Genomic DNA, 8,106 nt, shown 5'->3' on the forward strand with positions numbered 1-8,106 from the left:
AGTTTTGTTAATAGAGAGAGACCAAGGATGCATTGTTATCATTTATCTTAGGCCACAGAGCATGTATTGTTAGGTGTTCTCTGTATAGACTACCGGTATATCTGCATATTTTCGTATATTGTGAGAGGGCATGTATTTTTCAGTAATGTGTAATACTAGGCCTAAATCGAGGCAGCCAAGCAGTAAAAGTACCTGTATACTGTGTCCTCTGCGTAGACTGTTCGTGTGACTCCCTGTCTGCCCTCCGAAGGACCAAATCTATGAGGGGGAAAAAAAAAAAAAAATATTAATAAAAAGAAAAGTATTCGCCCAACGTGGGGCTCGAACCCACGACCCCGAGATTAAGAGTCTCGTGCTCTACCGACTGAGCTAGCCGGGCTGATAGTGAGGAGGAGGGAGGGTGGGGTCATAAGTGGGGGGAGACGGAGGGCAGCGTGATAACCGGAGGAAGGAGATGGGGCATAAGGAAAACTGAAAAGAGAGAAATACAGAGAAACAGGAAAAGATAAAAGCGATAACAAGAAGACCGGGATATGAAGGAGAGAAAATTGAAAGGAAGATTGATCTGCGGAGGAAAGGGAAGAAAGGAATGAAGTAGTGGTGAAAAAAGAAAGGTAGAGAATGAGAAGAAAAGGGGGAATTAATGGGAAACAGGGATTGAGAGAGAGCCAGTGTTGTATGTTTAAAATTTACTGGCCTCCTACATAAATGTACACACCGTTACCATTTCTCTCTCTCTCTCTCTCTCTCTCTCTCTCTCTCTCTAATAAGCTGGTAACACCGCCACCTGTCACTCATGCCACCCCACCCTTAGCTTTTCTCAGCGTGTATGAAGGTGTGTTTTTTATGCATGGCAGGTGTGTAATTGTGGAATGAGGAAGGAGTTGTGTTTGAGGAGTAATGGCACAGGAAATGGGGTGGGTGTGGTGGTGGAGAGGGGGGGGGGATGATTGTGGTGGTGGTGGTACGAGTGGTAGAATTGCCTGTGGTTGTGGTGAGGATGCGTTGGTGAATTGGTGATGTCTGTGACTAGTGAAGGCATGGTTGTGGTAATAATGGTGTGGTGGTGGTAGGGTTGGGGTGGTGGTGGTGGTGGTAGGGATGGTGGTGGTGCGATGCTGGTAGGGATGGTGGTGGTGTGATGATGGTTGTGTTGAGGGTTTGCTGGTGGTAGGGGTGCTGGTGGTGGTGGTGGTGGTGTGATGATTTTGGTTGTGGTTGTAGTGAGGGTGTGATGATGGTGCTCTGGAGTGATGGTATTGTGATGAGGTAGGTGATGGTTAAAACAGTGGTGATATTGATAATGATGGCGTGAGGGTAGTGATGCGTTTGATATAAAGATAATGGAAGTGGTGATGATGTTAGTGATGATGTTGTTCATGAGTGCACTAGCGGTGCTTATAATGATGATGTTAATGATGAAAGTAGAGTGGAAATTAGTGATGATACTGAAGAGAATTGTTAATAATAGTGTTGACATTTCTAATTTTGGTGATCGTGTCAGTGATGATAATAGAGGGGTGAAGAGTTGTGGTGGTAGTCATAGTGAAGGGAGCGATAGCATTGCTGAAGATGGCAGTATACTCGTAGATTTGTTAGTTGTATTACTGATGATGATGATGATTGAGGGTGTTGTGGTGGTGGTGGTGGTGGTGGTGACGACATAGATGATGCTGGTTTTCGTAACGGTGAAGAGGGTGTAAGTGATACTGGCGAATAGAATGGTAGTTCTGTTGATAATAATAGCGTAGGTGGTGGTGGTGGTGGTAGAGGAGATGATAACGGTGGTTGTGGTGCTGACGTATGCAGTGGTGAGTATGGTTATAATCTCGTCAGACTTAATGGAGAGCCAGACACAGGCAGTTAGCAGAGGTCGGAGAGAGAGAGAGAGAGAGAGAATTAAAGGAAGAAATAGACCGTCTGCACGAGGTAAGAATACGGTGAACTAAGAAAAGACCTGGGTTAAGGACATGGTAGATTGAAGTATGTGAGTTTAGGACGTCAGAGAAAGATAAGATATAGATAGGACATTGAAGAGTGCATTAGGTCAGTTCAACAGGGTAGAGACATCAGTACAGGAGTGAGTAAAAAGTTGAAGGATATTTAGTAAGGTACATGGGACATTAGTGTGAAATATGAGTATTGGGGCATTAGAGAAGAGGGTTAGGAGATTGTAGAAGAAAAGTTTATGGGTATCAGAGAAAAAGAGCAAGATTGTAAAATACGGTTATTGAAATTTGGGACATGGAAGGATATTAGTGGACGTAGGAGGAGGACGGGCAAAGGGGAGTGTAAAAACGATAATGGATACAAGTTAAATCCTTCAGCACGACTTTTCATGGTATCAGACGATTGTTATTTAGCTTGGGAGAATTTTTCGGACTGGAGAGGTTAGATATAGTCATAATTAAGCTGAATGTAATCGTCAGTTAAAATAAGTAAATAAATACTGTACACAAATCTACAAAAATGCCTCCCCGTACAGATGGGTTTCACTCTGTCAATCCGATGTCGTGCTTTAATTCATTCTTGCTCTCTCCACACGGTTTTATTTGATTTAGAGACAGTTGTGAAGGGACTAATAAAATCTGGTTCTCACTGCTCTACAAGGCCTGGCCAAAGATTAATAATACTGTATGGAAGCGGCAAGAATAAACTCCGGAGATGTGCTATTGGAGTGAAGGAATTAACTAAATCCTGGGGAGGGGAGGGAAGGGAAGCATTTTTTTCTTTTTTTCCCTCACCTAAAATTGCGATCTCTTGAGTCCTGAGTACTAGCAGAAGATTAACACTAGAATATGATGTATGATGCTATGTACAAAGAGGTGCCATAGAAAGGATGTAGAGTGTTAGCATTTATCTCATTTTGCCACTGAGGTACGTGAAATAAGCTGTAGAAGGACGAAAATCTGGGTCGAGTTGGGGTGAAAGTTGATTTTTACTCGTTACTGGGAAGCCTGCTGAGGTCAGAGGATTAAGACGGGTAGGATACAGTGGACATGGGGAGGATACAGTGGAAATGGGGAGGATACAGTGGACATGGGGAAGACACAGTGGACATGGGGAGGGTACAGTGGACGTGGTGTAGGATGAGGGCAGTTCCACCCCCCTCCACCCCACTCCCAGCTTCCTGCCTACCCGCCTTTGTCACGTAAGATTGTCTTTATTGGCTCTTTCACTGGACCCTCGACCCCTCTCTCTCTCTCTCTCTCTCACACACACACACACACACACACACACACACACACACACACACACACACACACACACACACACACACACACACACACACACACGTGTCATCATATCTTCTCCATTTCTTCACTGTTTTTATTCTTCCTGTCCTCTGTTTCCTCTCGTCTTTTTCCTTCATTCTTTCTTATGTTCTTTCCCCACTTCCTTTCCTGCCCTTCCCCCCCTCCTCTCTCTCTCTCTCTCTCTCGTCTTCTAAATTTTTCTGGGTTTATGTGCGTTTTTTCCCCACGCATTTTTTGTGATCCTTTCTTTTGGCTATTTCTTCTTTCTAATATCCTTTCTCTCTTTTACTTCTCCTTTGTTTTTCCTTCCTCCCTTACTCTTCCCTTCCTTTTTTCTCCTCATCGTCAATATCCCGCTCTCCCGTCTCTTTAGCTTTCCTGTCTTCTACCTTCACCTTCCACGCCTTTACTTACCTGCTTGTCTGCTTTATTACTTTTTCAGTTTGGTTATTCATGTCATGTCTTTAGGCTACTTCTTTTTCGTTATCCACAGTTTTATTTGTTACTGTTCATCTTTCTCTCTTCGTTTTTCCATCTTTGCTCCTTCTTACATTTTGTGACATCGAGCTCTTCCTTAACCCTTTAGCTACTTTTTATTTCGCATTTACTTTAGCCTTTTGTTTTTTTTCTGTAGTCTTTCATTTTCTTCCTGTTTTCTTCTTTCATCCAACGTTTTCTTTCGCTTCTAAAATAGGGTAAGCTAACATTTTTATGACGTGCCGCGCTTTGGTTGTGGGATCCGAGGTAGACAGGTTCAAATCCCACGGCGGACAGGGATGACGTATTTTGTATTTTAATCTTGCTACTACCGGGTGATTTTATTTAGTCCAGGAGAGATTATCTGACCTGGGGGGATTGGATGCAGCTTTAATTAATCTCTGCACTAAAAGAGATCTTGCTGAAGCTTAAAATCGTCTGAACGTACCAACAACAAACAGAAAAGTGCGTCATCATACTGAGGAGAACGCGTCCCTCTCCACGTCCTTATTGCTCGGGCCGGTCGGGATGGTAGACTTGTTTCGTCCTGACAGACTTTTCCTACGGGAGGATTTTTAGACAGCCTTCATTAATTACTTCGCAAGGGGGCTGTCAGAAAGCTGTATAAATTTGTCTTGTAGCAGCAGAAAGGAAATAAAAAAATGCAGTTATCGGGCTGAATGGGTTAGATAAAGTCCTTGTGCTACAGATCTGGCGCGAGAGAATTTTATTCATCTCAGTAAATTACATTATAGTTTATAAATTAAAGAATATATATATATGTTTTGTGAAGCAGTACATAGGAGTTAAAACCCTTCAGCCCGAGGACGTTTATTTTTAGTTACGATTTCATCCAGCATCGCAAGGACCTCCTGTTTGAAAGTCTGGCAACCTGCATAAAAGCGGCTGGGGAGAGCAAGAGTAAAATTGCAAAGACGTCATCGTGTTGAAGGGGTAGTTGCCTAATTTGCTGGGGATTTCATTACAAACATAAGGGTATCGTTAAATCACTGACTTAATTTACGCATAGGTATATACCAAGCATAACTTTATATCAGTATGTCTGATTATTAAAGTATCATTATGTATCAGACCTGTTATATATCATATAATTGACCATATTAATTTTATGTATCATATCAGACTTCGTTTGTTTTTATTAAGAACATTATGCACAGCGTAACACCTATATTGCCCCACCAGGAGCTTAAGGGCACGAGGCTAGGTTCAGTCCAGGTGTTTAAGAAAAGATGCCCAATCGCCATGCCCAGAATGACATTATGTAGGCAGTAAATTCCAACAGCCCAAGAGTTTCCATCCTTTTGTTTGGCCACATTCAGTTGGAACGCCTTGACCCACTCGACCTATAGCAATTGTATGTTGGCTTTATAGTTACCATCCAGTGTAGTAAATGATTTCCTGGCGTACAGGAAACAACATCGTTCGTGATTGAGTCACGTGAAGGAGCACCGAATGGAGTGAGTGATGGGCGGCCCCACTTCCCTGCCATCTGTCTTTCTGGCCTTTATATCGGCTGGTATAATGAACATTTGTATATATATGTCTGTCAGAAAAAATCAGTGTTAATGAAAATTGTTCTATCGTCTGTCAGGAACATCATGCAGTCAGTATCTTTGATTTTATAAATGTGTATTACGACCATCGTCTGTCTATAATCAGTACCTATCTGGCTTTGTACGGTACTTGCAGACAACAGTAAATAATGAACGAAACTGTTGCAAAGAGGTACAGTGTACCTACATTGAAAGTGTGCCTGTGTACCATGGGTAGAATGATAAATTTAGTCAGGGTAATACTAGTAGGACAGTACTATGTATGTACCATATGCTTATTCAAGTGTATGGCATTGCTGCGAGCTCAGCCTTTCAAGGGAATAACGTAATCTAATCTATAAGATGTACCCTTTTGTGTTTTCTTTTTTTGTGGCAATATTGTGTTTGTGAAATAGTTGAGATATCTATGGAATCATATGGTATGTGATTTTTGTAAATATATTAATGCTAAGTGTTCTTGTTCCTGTTCTTTAAAGCATTAGCAATAGCAAAAGCTTGTCCTTTTTTCCACTCATCTTCCGTCTTCTCCCGTTGAGCCCCGTCGTCATTTCCCCCTTTTGCCGCCCAATATTGAGGGCTTGTCCCCGAGGGGTGAGTGTCTGTTGCTTCCACATTGTTACTTTCTTCCTTCTTCGCATGTTTCATCGCATCCACCGCGATCTTGTTCTTCAGATCTGTTAAAAATGCTGGGTCACGTCCAGCCTTCTCGGTTTGGCTGGTGGCAGATGCGGACAAAACTGTTGGTCGATAACTCGGGTCGTAAGCCCGAGGTGGTTTGGGCACTGGGTTTGGGATATAATTGTGTGGCTGAGTGAGTTTCTGGCTCTCATGGTTAGGTGTGTGGGTGTTTGGTGTGTGGGTGTTGATGTGGGTGCCCTGTGTGTGGGTGTAGGTGGTGGCGGTTACGGCGGGTGTGGGAGGCTGTGTTCGTGGCTGGTTGGATTTCTTGGCTGTTGTCTGTCCGTCCAAGTCTCTTGCATTCACTGCTTCCCCTGCCTGTAAATAATTGAATAACGTATTATCCTGACGTTAGGTGAATTACTTGGATACCTGCTGTTAATATCAGTAAATATTTATACAGATTACCTATAACTTCAATTGTTTTTTTGAAGTAATGAACGCCGGCATTCGAAAACGAATTCATAACGCATTTAAAAGAAAAGTACATCTGATAAAAGCAACTATTATAAACTTTCCTAACTTCACAGCACACATGACATTCACACTAAATATTTATTACAGGTAGGCTATCCAGACTAAGCATACCAGCGAGAGAAGGATGTCCAGTTCTTGCTGAAGAACATTCATATCAGACTTGATGCTGGATTTGGATTTCACACGAAGCTCCACGCCAAACTCTTCTTCAATATCTGTAAGGCAAGTGATACTTTTATTAACCCTTCATAGGTGAATTACACATTATAGCATATAAACTACTGTACTCGTAGTGCGCGCGCGCGCACACACACACACGCACACACACACGCACACACACACGCACACGCACACACACACACACACGCACACACACACACACACACACACACACACACACACACACACACACACACACACACACACACACACACACGCAGCATTGTTGAGTTCGTGTTCCATAAAACTCTTATTTTAGCTGCCTCCTATTTTTTTTTTAATTACATACGAGATATGTATAGGATAACACAGATCTTAGTGGGTTTTGTAATTCTTGGTATATGGAGACGATTTTCTTCAGCTTAGAATAGACATTTATAACGAGTGGTTAAATATAGCCTTTACTGACTCTTCCAAAATGAGAGATTTTTCCTGAGGTCAATAAAATCGTCTGGGAGGTAACATAATTAAGCTTCGTAAGACATCATAGTAGTGTAGGGGTTAGTGGAGATTATTTTAACCCCTTCACTGCAACAGGTTTCCCCGGAGTTAATAAAGATCGTCGGGTTGAAGCAAGAATTAAATATAAAATTAATAATGAAGTGGGTAATAGCGTCTCACCTTGCCTGGCGTTACGGGTCTGGGTCTTAAGTGGTACCGGTATTGTTTCCTCTCTCAGCAAAGGCAGCTCTGAAAAAGGAAGAAAATAAGGTAAAGAGATGCGAAGAACAGTTTTAAAATAACTGTCATCAGCCTCCTCCCTTTTCCCACCTAACTTGCCCGTTTCATTGTGTTTCAGATGTTTTCTTTGTTATAACAGGTGTATTTCATTGTGGGTTTGTGGCATTTGGGATTCAAGGATTAGAGGGATACAGCGCTGTAATTTGTATATTTCACTGAATTTAAGGTATTGTGGTGAACAGTTATGGCATTCGAACTCATTTCACTGGGTTAAAAATTAGGTCTGAATTATATTACTCTTCCCTCACGCTTTTATCACTTCTCAGTCCTCTTTTTCACCTCCTTTCCATTTTTATTTTTCCCATGCTCTTTCCTTTCGTCTTCTTCAGCTCCCTTTTCATCCTCCATCATCCGTATTTTCCCCACTACATCCATACTCTTTTTGTTACACAGTCCTCTTTTTACCCCTTATCAAGCCCTTATTTCTCATGTTCCTTTCCATCCCCCTTCTGTATCTCACCCCTATCGCCCCCTTTCAATTCACTCTTCTTCACCCCGTCCCCGTATTCATTGTCTATTATCCCTTTTGTATCCACCTAATATCTTTCATCCTTCCCTTTCACCTTCCGTTTTTTTGTTTTCTTGTCTTATTGTATTTTTTTTTTAACCTCCCCCTTCCATTCCCCCGATGCTTTTTCATTTTTCTCTACGTCCATGTACCCCCCTTTTGCTCCCGCTCCCAT

The 8,106-nt window shown here is 42.2% G+C and overlaps 1 non-coding gene across 1 annotated transcript; it reads right to left on the reverse strand.

Moving 5' to 3' along the window:
- Window positions 1-306: 306 nt before the first annotated feature.
- Window positions 307-379, reverse strand: TRNAK-CUU (transfer RNA lysine (anticodon CUU)). The gene has a single exon. It is a non-coding gene; the product is annotated as a tRNA-Lys (tRNA).
- Window positions 380-8,106: the final 7,727 nt, after the last annotated feature.

The sequence above is a fragment of the Coenobita brevimanus genome, chromosome 98, assembly GCF_032717465.1.
Source record: "Coenobita brevimanus isolate Jiangsu-jjx chromosome 98, ASM3271746v2, whole genome shotgun sequence".
Lineage (NCBI taxonomy): Eukaryota > Metazoa > Arthropoda > Malacostraca > Decapoda > Coenobitidae > Coenobita > Coenobita brevimanus.